Here is a 22742-nt window from a genome sequence, read left to right as displayed (position 1 = left end):
TGCGCCACATCTACTGAGCCTGTGCTCTAAAGCCCGCGAGCCACAACTACTGAAACCCATGCGCCTAGAGCCCGTGCTCTGCAATAAGAGAAGCCACCGCAATAAGAAGCCTGCACACTGCAACGAAGAGTAGCCGTCGCTTGCCACAACTAGAGAAAGCCCGTGTGCAGCAACAAAGACCCAACGCAGCCAAAAATAAATAAATTTATAAAAAAAAAGATTAAATTTGACAAGAACCCATCTCATGAATTTAGAAAAAGACAAAGATTGTGAATATTAAAAGGAAATGTTTTTTTAACTGAAAAATAAAAATAAAGCAAACATTTAAGAAAAAGGATTAACACAGCCAATAATTCTTTGAAAAGACTAGTAAACTGCCAAACCTCTGATGAGATTTACCAAGGTGGGAGGGAGGAGAGAAGAAGCACATATAGTTATCAACAGAAGAGAAAAAAAAGTAACATCTCAAGAGTGGCTGCAGTCCAACAAGAAAGAAAAAAGCGGGGGCAGGATATCACAAACACTTACAAACTAATAAATATGACTTATCAAAATTGGCAAAAGTAGATGACCTGCATATCCCCCTTATATCCCCTTAAAAATGTAAATTCATGCTAAAATACTTCTTAGAAATTAACTCTAGGCCTACTTGATTTCATCAGGAAATTCTCCCAAGCACTCAAGGAAGAAATCATTTTAATCTTACATAAACTCTTCAAGAAAAAATAGAAAATGTGTGAGACTAGCATAACCTTAATACTGAACCCCAATATGGATACCCTTAAAAAAATAGAAGTAAGGGCTTCCCTGGTGGAGCAGTGGTTGAGAGTCCGCCTGCCGATGCAGGGGACGCGGGTTCGTGCCCCGGTCCGGGAAGATCCCACATGCCGCGGAGCGGCTGGGCCCGTGAGCCATGGCCGCTGAGCCTGCGCGTCCAGAGCCTGTGCTCCGCAACGGGAGAGGCCACAACAGTGAGAGGCCTACGTACCGCAAAAAACAAAAAAAAGAAGCTCACTGTGAGATAATAGAAAATACATATTGTTCTCTGCCCCCAATTCCTAGCACAGGGCTCCTGAAACCTTTGTAATTTACTAAGTGATAGGTGTACTAGGAGCTTCTCTTGCTCTAGTATTTGGTCTCTGACCCCATCCCTGTCCTTGACTGTTGGAAGAGGTCATTGAGGAGAGGTGACCAGGGGTTGACCCTCGAGCTGGACCTGGGCAATCAGAAGCTCTTCATCCCCTCCCTGCCCACTGTTCCCACAGTATGAGTGAGCTGTTTCAAGGAAGCAGCCTTGAGAGAAAAAGGTGTTGTCGACTCTAGACCATCTGGACTGTGTATGTGACTGGACCCATTAAGGCCTCTATGTAAAGTTCTAAGATGCTGGCAGGTAGGTGCAGAGAGCTATTTGTCTTGTGACTGTTGAAGGCAAGCCTCATATGTAAGTTCCTTTGCTTATTAAATCTGCCACCTACCAATCTGGAATGGCCTGTCTCTTTCTTTGGTCTCTCCTTGCCCTCCTTGTAAGGAGGCAGCTACAGAATTCATCTGGGGAATTCCTGAGTTTGCAAACCAATACTGACATAGGACTTTTAAAACCCTTGTAAATTCCTAAGTGATAAGAGCACTAGAAACATCTTTTCTTCTAATGAAGCGACTCTGGGTGGGCTCCTGGATGGGAGCTGGTCACCAGAAAAGTTCAAATCATGCTTAGAAGCTTGGAGATTTTAGCCCCACTCCCCCATTCTCCAAGGAGGGGCTGGAAATGGAGTTAATAATTGATCATGCCTATTTGAGGAAGCAACCATAAAATCCCAATAGTATGGGGTTTGAACTGTTTTCAGGCTAGTAAATACATCCTCACTGGGAGGTCGATGCATGCCAACTCCACTGGGATGGAAGCTCCTGCACTCAGGACCCTCCAGACCTCACCCTATGTTACCTCTTCATCTGGCTGTTCATCTGTATCCTTTATCATGTCCTTTAAAAGAGTGGCAAATATATGTGTTTCCCTGAGCTATGTGAGCCGCTCTAACAAATTAACGGAACTGACGTGGCGGTCATGGAGACCTCCAATTTGCAGCCAAATTGGACAGAAATTGTGGGTAACCTGGGGACCTACTTGTGATTGGCATCTGAACTGGGTGGCAGCAGTCTTGTGGGACTGAGCCCTTAACCTGTGTGATCTAACAGTATATCCAAAAAGATATCAGAAAAAAGTGTCAGAATTGAGTTAAATTGTAGGACACCCATCTGGTGTCATGGAGAATCACTTGCTGTGGGGGAAAAACCTCCACACATTTGGTGATCAGAAGTGTCAGAAGTGAAGTGTTCTGGGTCAATAACAAAGGACACTCACAGGAGAAGGACTCACAGGAGGAAAAACTGCGTTTTTCCTTACAGTCACTCTTAACCGATCCTAAACGTAATATTAGAAAACTGAATTTTAAAATATGTGAAAATAATACATCTTATCCAAGATTAATACCCCAAGAATGAAAACTGATTTAACTATAGCACATAATTCATCTTATAATTCATCTTATTTACAGATTAAAAGAGAAAAATCATCTCAGTATCTCAACAGAGGTAGAAAAATTGCTGGATAGTATTCAAGATCCATTCATATTTAAAGAAAGTATCAAGCTGGGGCTTCCCTGGTGGCGCAGTGGTTGAGAGTCCGCCTGCTGATGCAGGGGACACGGGTTCGTGCCCCGGTCTGGGAGGATCCCACATGCCGCGGAGCGGCTGGGCCCGTGAGCCATGGCCGCTGAGCCTGCGCGTCCGGAGCCTGTGCTCCGCAAAAAAAAAAAAGAAAGAAAGAAAGAAAGAAAGTATCAAGCTACGAGTAAAAGGGAATTTCATTGACCTGACAAAGCATATCTACAAACAAACTACAGCAAACAATATTAAATAATGAACCATTAAAAAGCTTCTTTTTGGTGTCAGGATCAAAGCAATGATGTCCACCATTGCCACTTCTACTTAGCATTATATTTGAGTTTTAGCCTTAAACTAGGAAGAAAGTGATACTAAAAATATAAGAATTAGAAAAGAACATATCAAATTTATCATAAATTTAATTGATACAATTGTATTATTAGAAAATCCAAGAGTCTATAGAAGAATTATTAGAAGAGGCAACTTGTTAAAGACATTGTAATAAAATATAAATTACTAGAATATAGTTTGTTATTATGAGTTATGCCAAAGTTGTTTATGAAATCAAGATAGAAAGATAAATTTAATACTACATTCCAACCACAAATAGGTTAAAAAATACTAAATACAACATGACAGCACCATCAAAATCTATATAACATCTAGCACTAAGTCTAACAAAATTTGTGAAATTCCTCTAAGTGGGAATAATAAATTTATTGAAAAAAATAAACAAAGTGAGAGAAATACTGTGTTCAGGGATATGAAGAGTCAATATTTTAAAGTTATCATTTTTGCCCAAATTGGCATAAGGAGTCAATATTATCCCAATCAAAACCCCAACAAATGTTTTAGTATGTTTGCAAAATGATTCTATGATTTTTATGAATATTCAATGACCAATAATAAAGACATACCTGATGAAAATAACAAGGTAAGAGACTTGTTCTGTCAGATGTCATAAATTACCATAAAGAAATAGCAATTAAGACAGTGTGATATTGACAAATAAACCAGTAGACAAAATTAGAAATAGATCCACACTTATATGGATTCAAATTTTAACAAAAGTGATATTGCAGAGCAATAGAAAGGAGATGGACTTTTCAATAAACAGTGCTGTAGGAACTGGGTAGTCAAATGGAAAAAAATAAAGTTGATTCACTACTTTACATCATACACAAAAACAAATTCCAGATAGATCAAAAATTCAAATGTGAGCATATGAGACTATCTTCACAATTTGTTGAGACAAGCTACAAAAAGCACTAAGCATAGAGTAGAAAATACATTTGGCCATATTAAAAGTAAAATTATTCTTCATCATAAGACACTATAACAATGTGAAAAGACAAGAGAGGAGATATTTGCAACACGTGTAATCACCAGAGGGTCTGAATTCAAAATTTATGAAGACATTTTATAATCCTCTAAGAAAAAGAAACCCCAAAGAAAAATTAGCAATTAACTTGAATAGGGATTCCACCAAAGGCTAAAGTCAAGGTCAATAGCATGTAAAAGAAGGCTCAGCCTCATTTGTTGTCAGGAAACTGCAAATTAAAGTCACATGGAAAAAAAAAAAGTAAAGTCACAAGGAATGATAACTATACCCCTACTAAACTGACGAATTTAGACAAATAGCAAGAAATGTTTAGGTTATGGAAATAATCATACACTCCTGTTGAAAGGCTAAATATTTACAACCTTGTAAACATTTATTTGGCATTACCTTCTAGTGTTAACCGTCTGCACATTCTATGACCCAGGAATTTCAGTGTTAGATGTTTAACCTAGAGAAACTTGTGTGATGTGAACCAGGACACCTGTACATGTAAGAATGTTCATAGCAGCATTGCTCAAAATACTCCCAAACTGGAAATGCACTACAGATCTAGCAGTGTGGATTAAAAAAAAAAAAAAGTGATTTATTTGTACCAAGTGAAATTCTGTACATCAGCGTAAATGAATGAACATAGCTGCACACGACACAGTTCATCTTAGATACATACATTTGGTTCCACCTACATAAAGTTCAAAACCAGAATTACTGTTTATATACATGCATATATTTAATGAAATAAAATAAAAAATCTAGGTAATATTTCTATAAAGTGAGAAAGGTGTTCGTAAGCAGAAAGCGGATGGGGGAACATCAGGACTCCTGATAGTGGTTTTACAGGTGTGATGATTCTATAACCATTGTCTAAACTGCACATTTGTATATTATGATGTTTTCAGTATATAAGTCTTATTTTAAATAAAGATCATTTATTATCCCTGCAAAAAATAAAGGAAAAGATGCAGCCTTGCCCTTGAAATAGTTATAATCTGATTAAGGGACACAGTTGAAAGAACAATTACTTGGTTCTAGTTGAGTTTAATAAAGACTGTAAGATAGGACTATCCCTTGTTCTGAGATGTCACATTGAAGTGACAAATTAAAACTTAACTCTGTCTGAAGTAGGAGTCTAAGTATTAAATAGCTTGTTCTTTCTTATACTTCGTAAATACCAGGATAAACTCTTTCATGCAACTAGATAGAAGGGCACCTATTGTGCTAGTGTGGGAAACAATATGCATTCCAAATTATTGACTTCCACAATTAAAATCCTTGAGCAGTTATAAATCCGGAAGTATTAGAAAGGATACATGATCATTACGACTTAGTTTTTGCCCCTTTTCTGCTCCATACTATCTAACCAGAGATAGATTCCATGATCTGGGAGTACAGAGGCAATTGGCTAAGAAAGGGGTGCTGGCTAGTTGTTGGTCTGTCTCTATGCTCCAAAGATAGCTCATGAATCAACGCAAAGAGTACCTGTGCTTCCCTAGTCCTATCTGGAACTCTTACAGTCAGAAGCTTTATCAATGTCCTTTGTGCCACACTAATGGAAAACAATAGAGCAGAGACGGCTGCTAGGGATGGTAGGGGCGGTTCGTTTGCCCTGCTCTAGATCCACCTGCAGTCGTGTTCTGCACCAGTCTCAGCCTATCAATAATCAGTGTTGTGGTTGAACTGGCCCTTGTGATTCTTATTAAGATTCCAAAATGTCCCTCATCAATCACTCTGAACTTTGAAAAACAAAATTAACAAAGGTTTATTACTTACAAGACCTGGAAATTACAGGGCACACCTGGGGCCACTCTGTGAGGTTGTGGATAGAGAGTGTGCACAGGCCTGGTGTTCTCCTTTGATTGGGGTCAAGGGTGAGGGCATACAGTTTTGAGGGCTTACTGTTTACTGGTGAATTTAAAACACAAGAGTGGGAATTTAAGTGCTGGAAGAGAAAAAAGAATAGCTCAAATGGTCAGTTATTGAAATTAACCAAGATCTCTAAAACAAAGGAAACTCAGCCTGGCTCTTTATCTAGTTGTGTGGCTGGAAATGTGTTTACTGGAGATGGCCATCTTCGAAGGGAATGCGTCTTTGAAGTGGAAGCCTTGACAATCAAAGTCAGGCACTTGCGTTGTAAAAACAAAAACAACTGTCAGGGCTCACACTAAAAGTCCCAAAGTGACACAAAATAGCAATTGATTCTTCCCCCACCTATAGAAAGGGGCACAGAAGATAGCTGAAAGAGGAAGCCTGCAGACCAGAAGGAGAATCTGAAAGAGAGCATGGAACTTGACAAGAAGTCACAAAGGTTGTCCCGTCTCTGTGCTTCTGTATCTCCAACTTGTGCACTGCCTGCCTGAGGGAGACATGTTTGAGACAAGATGGGGCAAATGGCATCTCAAAAGATGCTAGCACAGAATAATAAGGTTAGAATAGATGTCTTCCTCCAACCTTGGCGTTACCCTCTTAGGAACTTGTAGTGAGTCCCAGCAAGAGGAAGGGAAGATTGGGCTTTGCAGGAGAGAGAGCGACCGAATTTAAAACGTGAATTGACTAAGAAAAGGTACAATTTTAGTGAGTCTCCTTGGAAGTTACTAGTTGACATTTTCTGTATCTGGCAGAATAAAGGCTTGAAACATCAATTAAAATGAGTTATATAAAACAAAGACATTATTTCATACACTTGGGCTTGGGGCCATTGAAGTTTTTACCTGAAATGTATCCAGTGATTTCCATCTCAGTTTTCAGGTTTGTGTAGTTGGTCCTTTGTCTTTTGTGTACAGGTTCCTTTATCCAACACGCAGCAAGCCAAACTCCAAGGCACTGAGTTTTGCAGCAGAGAAAACGTGTATTCACAAGGCAGCCAAGCTCAGAGACTGGAGAGCAAATCTCAAATCTGCTTCCCAAAAGGGGAGGAGCTCGGGATACTTATGGGATAAAGCTGAGGCATGGGGAGCGTGGGGAAAGGTGATTGGAGATAAGAAAAAGGTGAAGTAAGTGTTATTCTGCACAGATGCAACTAAGCTACAGGTTTCTTAATGGGACGCATGGTCAGAAAATAGCAGCATTAACATGCTTTGAGGGTGGAGGTTTTGGCCCTATGATATCAAAATCTCACCAGGTGTATCCTCACACATGCCCAGTGGGAGGGTTGGTGGTCTTAACCAGTTTCAACCAGCTTGAGTTTGAACTGGACACAGCTCACTAACTTCCTGAAAAAAAAAACTTGGGCAAACATCTTATTGTTTAGGCTACATGACAGAGGACATGCAAGTTTTTATAAAAACAATTAAAGGGAGCTTGATAAGTGAAAGCAGGTTATGGGCGTGATAGATCTAACTGATGATTACCCTCAGCTTCAATCTCAATGGCTGCTCCAGAAGCAACGTCCTACAGGCTATGATGAAATATCTAACTGAGGCTTCCTACGTAGAGCCATGTTTACTTGAGCAATCTTATTTGAGAGAAAGCTGTGTGAGATGGACTTTGTCATTTGACAATTTAGACAAAGCCCTTGTCTTTGCTGATACATTTGTAATGTCTTGTAATGTTGGTTTTCCCTATGGCAAAGGAATTCCCTAGCATTTAACCATTTCAGAGATAGGTAATTAAGAAGTAATTTTCCTGTGGTGATGTTTGTGGTCTTATCAAATGAGTCAGCTTCTAGCACAGCAGTAAAGTTGCATCCAAACTGAACATGGTTTACAATAATGGAAGCAGATGGTTTACCAAGTTAGGGAATGAGAACTGATTATTGATTTGCTATCCTTGTAACAACATCAGTGGAGAGTGATAATGAACTGTACCGCTTGTAACAGAGTAAATATCCATTTTTATATTACTTGCTTTCTTGCAAATTGGCTACTAGCAGTGAGAGTAAAATATATGGCTGTCTCATATCTCAAAGCACTAAACAAATTGCACTAGAGGAATGCAATGAAGCACGGGAGAGCATTTGCTGATATTTATAACTTGAGCTCAGGCTGAAATCTGCATTAAAAAGTTCACAATTCTCCCTGTTTATTTTCTGCAGTCATTTAGCTATTGCTTCCACAATTCTTAGCTCTGCAGTTATTTTGGAATAATGCATAATTGTCTTTTACCTCACAACACTAAAGTGCTCTGGGGCTCTTATCAATTTGTCATTTCCATGACAAAATATAGGCTATTTTCTGGCCTTGTATTTCTTGAAAAAGGAAAAGTATCCATAGAAAAATAAGAAAAAAAGGAGGATCAATATACAGGAATGCAGCTCTACAATGATTCTTGAATAAAGACTTTGAACTGATCTGAAGCAAAACTTGGATTTTTTGTTTTGTCTCTCTTCTTTAATCATGACTTTATTTCCACCGCTTCCTCTCATGTAACTGGCATTCTGTCAGTGGAAACTATCTAGAAATACTCATCTCTGAGTCACGTTTCCAACATTTTCTCTCTTCCTGTCGGAGGTGCTCTGAGTCTGCATACATTTTGCTATTGATTCTATTTTTAAGATGGATGATTTTGTGTGATACTGGACTCTACAATCTCCCTGTGCCAAGACAAACAGGTGTTTCCACAGTTGGCATCCACAGTGCACATACCTAGGAGGGTTATTTTTGAATCTGGGAAAATATTTTAGCCACTAGCCAGAAGAGAGGATTCATATTCAAAAATCAGTTTATCCCCAGATGTAGTAGCTGTATCACTGTTCAGAACAGGGTTCCCAAACACTGTCATATCAACGTGGCAGTGCACCTTGTATCCTAAAACAGAGAACCCTGTTGCTGGAGACAGTAAATGGATGCTCTTTCCCCTTTATTCCTTTTGAAGATCACTGAATAAATTAGTGGAAGTGGTATATGAAAAGAAGAATCTAAAAGCCATATGCAGGGATGACAGAGTTTTTTCACTCTGATCTATTGGTGATAGCTTTCTTAATTCTTCTGTTGAGAAGGATTCTGAGGAAATATCTAGGCCTAGTGGGAAAGCAGTGTCATATTGAATTGTGATATTTCCCTAGGCACAGAATATAGAAGAGAGTGTATCACATGGTTCCCACCCATGACACATAAAAATTCCTTGCATTTGTTTGAAGTTTCACAGCTTTTGGAGCATTTTCATGTGTTGCATTTTGAATAGAAATCATATGTTCTCTTTTCTTTCTTATTTATTTATATATTTATGTTTTATTTTATTTTTTTTTTATTGAAGTATAGTTGATTTACAATGTTCTGTTAGTTTCTGGTGTACAGCAAAGTGATTCAGTTATATATATGAATATATATATATAATCATTTTCACATTCTTTTCCACTGTGGTTTATAACAGGATATTGAATATAGTTCCCTGTGCTATATACAGTAGGACATTTTTGTTTGTCTATTTAATATATAATAGTTTGTATCTGCTAATCCCAAACTCCTAATTTATCCCTCTCCCATCCCCTTTCCCCTTTGGTAACCATAAATTTGTTTTCTACATCTGTGAATCTGTTTCTGTTTTGTAAATAAGTTCATGTGTATCATATTTTAGATTCCACATATAAGTGATATCATATGCTATTTTATCCAGAAATAGTAACTATTATTGAACATGCAGCCATGCTCTTACAGTAAAACCCAGACTTTTTTTTAATAATAAAAATATATCTACATAGGTCCACTGATTTTATAAAAGCATGTTTCTTTGTACAGTTCAGTGATTTTCAACTGGAGGTGGTTTTGTCCCTCAGGGGACATTTGGCAATGTCTGGAGACAATTTTGGTTGTCAAATTGGGGACCAGAAAACTGCTACTAGACCTAATGAGTAGAGGCAAGTATACTGCTAAATGCACAGGGCAGCCACCCAAAGAATTATCTGAGATTGAGAGACCTGCTCTAGCTCATAGTATAAAGCACTCATCTTGCATATCACACTTGTAAACATTTTTACTGGTCTTCTACTTAACCTAATTGAAGAGCACAATATTCTAAAATCAGCCAAAAATCACTATTAAAATTTATCTTTATAAACTTAAGGTATCAATAATCTTTATCACTAATATTTACCAAAATGGGCTAAATGCTGTGACATAAATGAAGCCTGAAGATACTTTAAGGACGAAATCATATATTCTCTGACAACAGTGGAATTAAACTGTAAATCAGTAATAGAAAGATAAAAAGAAAATCTCCAAATGTTTAATATTAAAGCAAAATACTCTATATTACCAATGGATAAAAGAGGAAATAAAAAGGAAAATTATAAAATATTTTGAAATAATGAAAATGTGCATATCAGTATAAAGCAGTTCCTAGGTGGAAATTTATAGTTTTAAGTGTCTATTAGAAAAGAAGAGCAAATGAAAAACCAATAAGCATTTATCTCAAGAAGCTAAAACACAGATACAAAAATCCGTAAAATATTACAAATGAAATCCCAGCATATATAAAAAGGTAAACACATTATGACTAAGTGAGGTTTTATTCCAAGAACGCAAGATTAGTTTAGCATTTGAAAATCACTCAGTATGATTCATTATTTTAACAGAAAAAAAAAATAGGGGGAAAGCATATGGTCATCTCAATATATGAAGAAGAAGCTTTGAAACAAAAATTCAATACCTGTTTGTGGGTATAAAATTTTTTTTATCAGTAAATTTGAACTAGATGGAAAGTTACTTAACCTGATAAAGAATTTCTATCTTAAAAACCTACAGCTTATATCACACAATAAAAAAATTAGTGTGTCCTTCCACTTGAATTTGGAAAAAAGTCAACAATGTCCATTGTTATAACATCAAATCAAACTTGTACTTGGTACCTAGCTTGTTCTTTTGTTCTTTGGTTTTTGGAGTGATGCTCTTTTCTCTCTTTTCTTTTCCCTCTTTTATTCAAGTGCTTTTTAGCTATTGTTGAAATAGGCTATGTGGAGTAAGTAAAAGAATAACTTACTTCACATAAGATAATGAACACTGAAAACTATAAGATAATGATGAAAGAAACTGAAGAAGACACAAATAAATGGAAAGAATTCCACATTCATGAATTGGAAGAATTAGTATTGTTAAAATGTCTATACTATTCAAAGCCATTTATATATTCAAGGGAATCCCTATCAAAATTCCAATGGCATTTTTTACAGAAATAAAAAAATTCTAAAATTTGTATGGAACCACAAAACACTCTGAATGGCCAAAGCAATCCAGTGAAAGAAGAACAAAGCTTAAGATATCACACTTCCTAATTTCAAACTATATTACAAAGATGTAGTAATCAAAACAATATAGAACTGGCATAAAACTAGACATGTTGACCCATGGAACACAATCGAGATCCCAGAAATAAATCTTCACGTATACGATCAACTAATATTTGAGAGGGAAGCCAAGACTACTCAATAGTGAAAGGATATTCTCTTCATTAAGTGGTGTTGGGAAAACTGAATCACACGCAGAAAAGTAAAATCGGACCCCTGTTTTATACCACTCACAAAAATTAACTTGAAATGGATTAAACACTTGAACATAAGATCTGAAACCATAAAACTCCTAGAAGAAAACATAAGGACAAAACTCCTTGACATTGGTCTTGGCAATGACTTCTTTTTTTTTTTTCCGGAACGAAGGCCTCTTACTGTTGTGGCCTCTCCCGTTGCGGAGCACAGGCTCCGGACGCGCAGGCTCAGCAGTCATGGCTCACGGGCCCAGCTGCTCCGCGGCATGTGGGATCTTCCCGGACTGGGGCACGAACCTGTGTCCCCTGCATTGGCAGGCAGACTCTCAACCACTGCGCCACCAGGGAAGCCCTGATTCCTTTTTTAATATGACACCCAAAGCATGATCAACAAAAGCAAATATAAATTAGTGGGACTACTACTACATCAAACTAAAAATCTTCATAGCAAAAGAAACAACAAAATGAATAGGCAACCTACGGACTGAGAAAAAATATTTGCAAGCCATATATCTGAAAAGGGGTAAATATCCAAAATGTATAAGAAACTCACACAACTCACTTGCAAAATAAACAAACAATATGACTGAAAAATGGCCAGAGGATCTGAATGGACACTTTTAAGAGGAAGACATATATATGGCCAACAGGTACATGAAAAGATGCTCAACATCACTAATAATCAGGGAATTGCAAATCAAAACCACACTGAGATATCAGCTCATGCCACTTAGTTAGAATGTCTATCATCAAAGAGACAAGAAATAAAAAGTGTGGCAAGGATGTGGAGAAAAGGGAACACTTGTACACTGTTGGTGAGAATATAAATTCATACACCCACTATGGCAAATGGTATGGAGGTTTCTCAAAAAATTCATAATAGAACTAACATATGATCCAGCAATCCCACTTCTGGGTATATATTAAAGGAAATGAAATCAGGATCTCAGAGATATTTACACTCATGTTTATTGCAGCTTATTCACAATAGACAAAATATGGAAACAACCTAATTGTCTATCTACAGATGTATGGATAAAGAAGAAGAGAGATATATACCTATGCGTTTATATATACAGTTGACCCCTGAACAACATGGGTTTCAACTGCATGGTCCACTTATAATCAGATTTTTTCCAATAAATATGTACTACAGTACTACACAATCCATACTTGGTTGAATCTGTGGATGTAGAACTACCGATAAGGAGGGCTGACTGTAAAGTTATACTAGATTTTTGACTGCTGGAGGGGTTGGCACCCCTAAACGATAATATTCCTAATTGTTCAAAGGTCAACTGTATACCCTGCACACAATGGAATATTATTTAGTCACGAGAAAGAAGGGAATCACAGATGAAACTTGAGGTCACTGTGCTAAGCGAAATAAGTCAGACATAGAAAGATAAATATTATATAATCTCACCTTTATGTGGAATCAAAAAAAGATAAACACAGAAACAGTGAGTAGAATGGTGGTTACCAGGGGCTGGAAGATGGGGGAAATGAGGAAATATTGATCAAAGGGTATAAACTTGAAGGTATAAGATGAAAAATTCTGAAGAGCTAACATTCAGTATAGTGATTACAGTTAACAACACTGTACTATATACTTGGAGTTGCTAAGAGAGTAGATCTTAAATATTCCTACTACAAAAAAATAAATGGTAATCATGTGATCTGATGGAGGTGTTAACTAGCCCTACTATGGTAATCATTTCTCAATATATAAGTGTATCAAATAAACACATTGTACACCTTATACTTACACAATATTATATCTCAATTAAATCTCAATAAAACTGGGGGGAAAACTTACTTCTGATTCCTAATCAGATTCCTAATTCGCTGCAAGAATCAATTCCTGAGAAGGCCCCTTATTTGAAACAACTCAAGATGCTTGGTGTTATGTGCCTGCTCAGAAAATATTGAAGAAATACTTTGCAAATGCATTTAGGAGAAATAGCAAAAGACTTTGGCAGTGATCAGACAGCAAGGTTGTCCTATTTTTTCCCATCAATCCACACATTGATCCTGGAATGCAAAAACTAAAGAAAAAACAATCTCTTAATCAAGAAACATTGAAAAATTCATACCTTATATTAAGGTTTTTATCTTATTTCATCTAATTTCTGTGGGATCTGTAAGACACTTGATAATAATATTACCTCACGGGAGTGGAAATTAACAGTCTGAAAGATTAAAGAAATGGTTGGAATTTCACAGATAACTTGGGCTTGAGAAATACCATATAGTCTAGGCTTTAGGAATACAAACTTTGGGAACTATTCAAATCTGGGCTTAAATCTATTTTCAATACTTTATCTGACTGATTATGAATAGTTATTAACCTGTCTGAGCCAATTTCCTTTTCTTCACTAGAAAGCTTTGTAGTGACGCTAATCATTGTTGCCTTAGTTACACATCTTTCTAAAATTTCAGAAATAGTTTCTCAGTCCTAAATATATGTATTAGTATTCTGTGATCATGATCATAGCTGAGATAATTGTATTAGAATCATTTCCAAAAGCAGATGTCTGCAGAAGGAACTAGACTGCACCTGACAGTAGTGGCATATCAAGGGAGGCAGAACCAGTAATAAGAGGATGCTTTGTGTGTAGGTCATTTACAGATGATAATAAGGCTGACAAAAAGTTCTGTTTATTATCTCTGTGAACTAGCCATCCTAAAGAAAGTCAAAGTCAGTGAAAAAATACTCCTTTCCATTGGAACAAACTGCTCCCACCAAATCCCCAACACCTAATTTTGGTACATCAATACCCAACGGGCAGATACATATTTACATTCACTGTAGGTATTCTCTGGATTGACAGTACACAGGCAACATGTCAAGCATGTTAAAATGGAGATAATCTTCACTGGCATTGCCACTACTCTTGCTGTCTGCTTCTCAAAATTCATTGGACAAGAGGACTCTCAGCTCACTAGAGGTAAGTCCCGGGACATGGTGATGAGATACACAGAAACTGTGGTAGATTTTTTTATCTGAATAAACCAGAATTCAGAATTAGAGAAGAAATGTTACTATTATGGGAGAAGATGGTAGTGGGATTAAATTCTCATTAGGGAAAAAAAAACCCCACAGTATATTCATTGGTAAAACAGTAAGAATGATAGCTGACTATTCATCAGAAACAATGCAAAAGAGAAAAAACTATTAAATGACATCCTTAGGGTGCTAACAAAAAAACAAAACAAAACAAAATCCCTGTAAACATGGAATTCTTATTCAGCAACTTACACTGCAAATTGTTCAGGGAAATAAAATGCTCATTTGCACGATATTTGCAACTATTTTGTAGGGTGGAATTGTATGCATGTGGTTTGTGTGCATGTATTCCTTAGGTTAAAGGTAAATTAAACTATATGGAAACTCACTACACATAGGCACGCATATAAAGGTAAATATAAAATGTATACAATGTATAAACATGTGTAAATTTATAAATTTATATGAAATATATATAAAGGTAAATGTATATTTTCCCGTTACTAAAAATAATTGACCACTTAAAGTGAAAATAGTAACAATACACTGTAGGGTTCATAGCTTCTGTAGATGTATGGCAACAATAGTGCAAAAGACTAGAGGGACAAAATGGAAGGATGCTGCTTTAAGTATCTCATATTACATGCAAAGTGGTATAATATTTTTTGAAAGTAGATTGTGGTTAACTAAAGATGCATATTTTACACTCTAGAGTGACTTTAAACAAAGGCAGTATGGCTGATAACCCAGTAGAGAAGATAACATGTAATACCAAAATATGCTTTAATGAAAAAAAAGTCAAAAAAAGAGATTCAGCTAACAGTAAAGAAATAACAATGTAACATAAAGCCAACAATATAAATAATTACATTAAATGTAAATGAACAATTGAAAGGTAGAGATTATCAGCCTGGATAAAATACCAAGTCCAAACTATAGGCTTGTTTTTTTTTTTTAAATAAAAAATGCACTTCAGGTTTCAAAATACAGGGTAAAACTAAAAGGATAAAAAAAGATAAATCAGGGAAATTAATCATAAAGTATAAGAAAACTGGAGCAGTTTTATGAATACTAGACAAATTAGAATGCAGGAAAAAAGTATTCCTAAATGCAGAAAGTGATCTTTTATAATGATAAAAGAGCCTAGTCATCAAAAAAGACAGAAATATGAAATATGTAAAGACCAAGTAATAGAACTTCAAAATATATGAAGCAAATCTGACTGAACTAATGGGAGAAATAGACAAATTCATAATTATAAGTGGTGTTTCAAAGCTTATCTCCCAGTGGTTAATAGAATAAGTAGACAAAAATTATCAAGATTATAGAAGACTTGAAAAAATCTCAACCAATTCTTCCTCAATATTTATGACACTCTGCTTTCCAATAGCAAAATAGCCATTTTTTTAAAGCGTGCACAGAACATTGGTCAGATAGAAGATATGATAGAATATAAAACAAGGCTCAATAATTTTAAGGGTTTTGAAATAAATAATTAAATGAAAAACTAATATCAGTAGGATATATGGAAATTTACCCAAATATTAGAAAATTAAGTAACACTTCTAAATAACCCCTAGTTCCAAGAAGTTACAAAAGAAATTAGAACATATATTTTTTAATTTTTAAAAATTTTTTGGCTGCATTGGGTCCTCACTGCTGTGCCTGAGCTTTCTTTAGTTGTGTCCAGCAGGGGCTACTCCTCATTGCGGGGTACGGGCTTCTCACTGTGGTGGCTTCTTTTATTGCGGAGCATGGGCTCTAGGCATGCGGGCTTCAGTAGTCCTGGCACGTGGGCTCAGTAGTTGTGGCACACGGGCTCTAGAGAGCAGGCTCAGTAGTTGTGGCACATGAGCTTAGTTGCTCCGTGGCATGTGGGATCTTCCCCAACCAGGGCTCAAACCTGTGTCCCCTGCATTGGCAGGCGGACTCTTAACCACTGCGCCACTAGGGAAGCCCTAGAACATATTTTGAACTGAATTTTGATGAAAAAAAAAATTTAATTTTGTAAGATGAAGCTAAAGCAGTGTTTAAAAGGGAAATCCATAGCTCTAAAAAAATGCTTATAATAGAAAAGAAGAAAGATATTAAATGGGTAATCTCATTCTCATTCCACACTGAAAACTTAGCAACAGAAGAGTAATGTAAACCCAGAGCAAAGTGACATAGGAAATAAAGATGGGAGCAGAAATTACTGAAATACAAAGTGGAGAAACTGTTTAAAAAAATAAAGACCAGGCTTCCCTGGTGGCGCAGTGGTTGAGAGTCCGCCTGCCGATGCAGGGGACACGGGTTCGTGCCCCGGTCTGGGAAGATCCCACATGCCACGGAGCGGCTGGGCCCGTGAGCCATGGCCGCTGAGCCTGCGCGTCCGGAGCCTGTGCTCCGCAATGGGAGAGGCCACAACAGTGAGAGGCCTGCGTACCGAAAAAAACAAAAAAACAAAAAACCAAAAAAGACCTGGTACTTTGAAAAGGTTAATAGAAGTAGCAAAATCCCTAACTTTATTGTTAAGAAAAAAGAGAGACAACACAAGTTAGCAATATAAGCAAGAAGTAAAGAAGTGACACTACTACAAATCCAAATGACTGTACATTAAATGTATATTGTATATTAAAGAATAATAAGAAAATATTATGAGCAATTTATGTCAATTACTTTGACAACTTAAATAAAATGAAGAAGTTTCTTGAAAGAGACAAATTACCAAAACCAACAAAAGAGAAACAGAAAATAAATTAAGTTCATAATTGAAAATTTTCTTAAAGCAACTACAGTTCTAGCCTTAGGTGTCTTCATTATGAATTCATCAAACATTTAAGAAGTAAATTTAAAGAGTAAATAATATCAAACTCTACAAACTTTTTCAGAAAATAAAGCTAGAGGAAACATTTCTCAATTTATTTGGCCAGTATAACCCAATTTGACAAAATTTATTACACATTCATGATAAAACAAACAAACAAACAAAACCAAATAAACAAAAAATCTCAGCAAGATCTCAAACTGATAAGGAGCATCTGTGAAATATCTTTAGGTAACCTTGTACTTCACAGTGAAAGACAATGTATTCCTTCTAAGATCAGAAGAAAGCACATTTGCCCACTCCTACCACTTCTATTCAACATTATGCTGAATAGAAGTTAACAAGAGGATCTAGCCAGCACAGTAACGTAGATTGGAAAGGAAGAAATAAAGCTATATTTTTTATAGGCAATATATCACTTATGTAGAAAATTTCAGTTACCTGCCAAAAAAACTCTACTTCAGCTAACGAATGAATTTAGCAGTATTGCAGGAGACAGGCTGGGCTTCATTGCTATGTAATCTATGCAGTTGCACTGGGTCCCATGTTCAGAAATGCCCTGCACTTGGTTTAATGCTCTAGTGTCACTATCTTGAAATTTGAACAAAGGGCCCCAAAATTTTATTTTGCACATAGCCCTGCAATTTATGTAGCAGGTCCTGGCAGGAGACGAGGTCAATATAGGCAATCTATTGTACTCCTAGTTACCACCACCACCAACAAATGAAAAATGAAATAAAATTGCAACAGATTCAAAATACATAAATGAATTAGGAACAAGCTTTACAAAACCTATGTGAGGCACTGAAAGACATAAAACATTGCAAATTAAATTAAACAAATGGAGTGATATATAATTTTTATGGATTGTGAGTCTCAGTATTTTTAAGATGACAGATTTCTCGCAAATGACCTATAGATTCTACATAAACCCAATCAAAATATCTGCAGATTTTACTTATTGTAAAATTGGCAAGCTTATATCTAAAATATCATACGATATTGCCTTTATGTGTAATCTAAAAATATGATACTAATAAATTTATATACAAAACAGAAATAGACCCACAGACATAGAAAACAAATTATAGTTACCAAAGGGGAAAGCGGGGGGAGGGAAAAATTAGAAGTTTGGGATTAACATATACACACTACTATATATAAAACAGATAACAAACAATGACCTATTGTATAGGACAGGGAACTATACTCAATATTTTGTAATAACCAAGAAGGGAAAAGAATCTGAAAAAGAATATATGTATATATATAAACTGCATCATTTTGCTGTACACCTGAAACTAACACAATATTGTACTTCAATAAAAAAAAATTTAAATAAAATTTATTTGGAAATGCAAAGTTCCTAGTCTAGCCAAAATAATCTTAAACAAAATGATCAAAGTTGAAGGACTACCTTATTTGTAGTATTTATATAAATATATGGTAATTAAGATTGGGTAGTAGTTGCATACAAATTGACAAATAGAGTCATGCAACAGAATAGACAGTCCAGAAGTAGACCCACACTTACATGGTCAATTGGTTTTTGATCAAGGCCACAAAGCATATCAATGGGGAAAGGAAGGTCTTTTCACAAAGTGGTACTAGAACAATTGGCTATGTTTTCAAAAAGGGAAACTTGACTCATACCTCCTAGACCACATATAAAAATTAATTGAAAAAGACTATAGACATAAACACAAAAATTAAAAATATTAACCTTCAAGAAGAGAACATAGGAGAAAAAAGATTTTATAATCAGGACCCAGATACATAGACAGGACTTTTCATAAAAGAAAAATTAGATAAAATTTATCAAAATAAAAATTGGGGGCTTCCTTGGTGGCGCAGTGGTTAAGAATCCGTCTGCCATTGCAGGGGACACGGGTTCGAGCCCTGGTCCGGGAAGATCCCACATGCCGCGGAACAACTAAGCCCGTGAGCCACAACTACTGAGCCTGTGCCCTAGAGCCCACGAGCTGCAACTATTGAGCCCGCGTGCCACAACTACTGAAGCCGTGCGCCTAGAGAGTCCACCTGCCGATGCAGGGGGCATGGGTTCATGCCCTGGTCTGGGAAGATCCCACATGCTGCAGAGTGGCTGGACCCGTGAGCCATGGCCACTGAGCCTGTGCGTCCGGAGCCTGTGTTCCACAATGGGAGAGGCCACAACAGTGAGAGGCCCACGTACTGCAAAAAAAAAAAAAAAAAAAAAAAAAAAATTGGTGTATTTATAAAAATTAAATGCTACATAGCAATAGAAAGAAAGGTACTACTGTTACTTGGAATAGCATGGATGAATCTCAAAAACCTTATATTGAGCTAAATAAGCCAAACACAGAAACGTACTTACTGTATTATTACATTTATATGAAGTTCTAGAAGAGGTAAAACTAATAATGTAAGGGAAGAAAGTCAGTACACTAGCTGAAACTGGAGGGTTGGAGGACCTGAGCAGAAGGGGAGAGGCAGCACATGGAAAGGAGGGGCTCTGGAGTGTGGAGTTCCAGAGTTTGGAGGTTTTATGGCCCTTGGACATCTTCCGACGTAGCTTTAGGCAGCTTACAACTCACAAATGCATGGGAGATTCCTGCATCTTTTATGCTCTCAAGGAGACATGGGTTTGAGCCCTGGTCTGGTAAGATCCCACATGCCGTGGAACAACTAAGCCCGTGAGCCACAACTACTGAGCCTGTGCCCTAGAGCCCACGAGCCGCAACTATTGAGCCCGCGTGCCACAACTACTGAAGCTGTGCGCCTAGAGCCTGTGCTCTGCAACAAGAGAAGCCACTGCAATGAGAAGCCTGCGCACCGCAATGAAGAGTATCCTCCGCTCGCCGCAGCTAGAGAAAGCCCGCGCGCAGCAACGAAGATCCAATGCAGCAAAAAATAAAAATAAATAAATAAATTTATTTAAAAAGAAAAAGCCAGTACTAAAATTTTCCCATTTTCCCATTCCCTAATATTTCCCATTATCACATATAATAATCAATAGATTCTTTATATCAGTTCTCTACCCTTCCCCACCCAAAAAAAGAAAGAAACTGAAGGGTTGGAATACAGAGGGTGGGAACAAGAGGATCTTCCTGGCATGAAGGTATTATTTGATACCTTGGTAAGATCTAGATTTTACAGGAATGTGCTGACAACCTAACTCTCAGCAACAAAAAACCCCCCAATTTGTAGTATTTGTAGATTTTTCTTTTGGTATTAATACTCCTACGAATGGTTGAATAGCTGACTTGAAGAATTTTTATATATTTAATGATCAGTCCTTGTAATCTGGTTCTAGCATACTGCTGAACATTGATGTGTGCAATTGTCAAAGTTCACCAAGCTATACCCTGAAGATCTGTACATTTCACTGCATACAAATTTTACCTTAATAAGAAATATGAGAAAATACAAGTTTATCAGCTCTACAAGATAGTCTAGCTAAGTACAATTTTCTCAGCAAGCCACATCTTCAATTTAGCTTCTCTTTTCCCATTGTTTTGCATAGACTCTCCTGGAGCATAGTTGCTTTATATTACTTGCCTGCTCTCTAAGAAAATTGAATGGCTATTGTATACTAGACTTTGTATTCAAGTGGATTATGTCCAAATACCAGGATCTGCCTACCTTTACGCTAGTTTAGAGGACCAACACAAGCAGGTAATCCATGAGTTTGTTGACTGGGTCTAATCACGTGAGCAATCAAATGGCTCTCTTAAGAATTTCAACTGCTACACTCAGGGACAAAAACATCATTTGTTTGCTGGAGCTGAATTTTTCCTGAAGTAGATTTTGCTCAAGGCATCCATAAAAGACCATGTGCAAGGTGAAATTACAAAGGAAACCATTGACAGAGTGAAAGTAATAGAGCAGAAGCACAAAGAGGAAGAGAAACACTATGAGCTGATGTTCATACAACACTTAGATGGTAATAATCGCAGGTAACATCTATTGTGCCATTACTTTATGCCAAGTTTTGTTATATGTAAGCCTATTCAATCATTACAAGATTACAAACATAGAGATATTTCAGTTAGTCAAGACCAAGGAAAACACAGTCCTTGTAAATATTGAGGAATAGGCATTTGTTATATGAATTAGACCTCACACAAATATGGGAGGAGGTGCGACAGTAAAAGTCTGGAAGAGAGGGTTAGGAGGGGGTCAGAAAGGGTTAGAGAAGCCATTGCTAACTAGTTAGCCTGAAGCACTGGTACAGGCGGAAAAGTCAGAGCTTGCAGATAAATGTAAGAAGCCAAGCACATCTGGCCACTGAAGTAGAGCTGCATAGGTGTTGCTCTCTGGGAAACTTGCCTCTGTGTAGCTCTTGCTTTCGTGAGTCCACAGCCAAGCACTTGGTTGCAGGCCTGCTACCACTGTTGCTCATCAAAGCCAGCAACCAGTAAAGTGAGTTAGCCGGGGAATGCAGGACTGAGAGGGCACACTGACACTGCCAGCCATTTCCACACGCATCCATCACCACGCTGGACCATGATGATCTTCTGAAAGGAATGACTTCTGCTTCACTTCACCTACCTAATCCCAAGTAAGTTCCTCTTTTGACCAACTCTAACCAGGAACCACACTGTGAAGAGGATCTTAGCAAATACAGATCTTACCTTGAGCCAAGTATATACAAAACAAAGTAACACAATACAATTTCCCAATTTACAGAGAAGGAAAAGAAAGATCAAGCTGGTGAAACAATTTGCCCAGGTTTTTATACACTTAGTAAATGCCTGAGCTGTGACCCAAACCCAAGTGTACCTGATGCCAAACTGTTTCTTAGCATCATTCTACGGCTGTCTTCACGGATAAGGTTATTGACCTCAAGGGCTTTCTGCTTCCAGCTCCACATTGTCACATTCAACCCATTTTTACTGAGGGGTTTATGTGCCTTTGTAACCAAGCAACCTTATGTATGGTTGTAGCGAAGATTAAATGAGGCTGTATAGAAAGTGTATTTAATAATGCTTTGCCTGTGAGCTCTTGGTACCTTGTGGCTATTGGTGTAATGATGTCGCTGATGACGATGAATGGTTTTACCTTCAGGAAGCTTAATAAAGGAAAAAGCGTGGTCCAGGGTTTCTGGACAACAGTTTAGCTTTGCTGTTTAATCTCTGCTCTAGTCATAACCTGTGAATTTCAGTTTTTTAAATCTCTAAATGAGGATAATACTTTCTTCTCTGACTCTTCCCGGGATTTTTGTGAAGATAATACAAATACACATATATATATACACATATATATTTTTTCATATATATGCATATTATTATATATACATGATTTTTGTTGAGACTGTGTTTCCTGGGCTTGTTCTCTTCCAGTTATCCCACCATCCCACACTACCTTTGAGAGCAGTTTGGGCCCTTTTCTAGAATTAAGCCTCTAACTCTAATAATCTCTATTATCCAGGGGGGTTTTGAAGAAGACACAAGGAAAATGCGTGCAAAATATAATCTACAAACCAACATGAAGCCTTATTATCACCGATCACCTTACTTTTGGTGGTTTCC

The sequence above is a fragment of the Pseudorca crassidens genome, chromosome 9 (assembly GCF_039906515.1).
Source record: "Pseudorca crassidens isolate mPseCra1 chromosome 9, mPseCra1.hap1, whole genome shotgun sequence".
Classification (NCBI taxonomy): domain Eukaryota; kingdom Metazoa; phylum Chordata; class Mammalia; order Artiodactyla; family Delphinidae; genus Pseudorca; species Pseudorca crassidens.
This window is presented reverse-complemented; position numbering follows the sequence as displayed.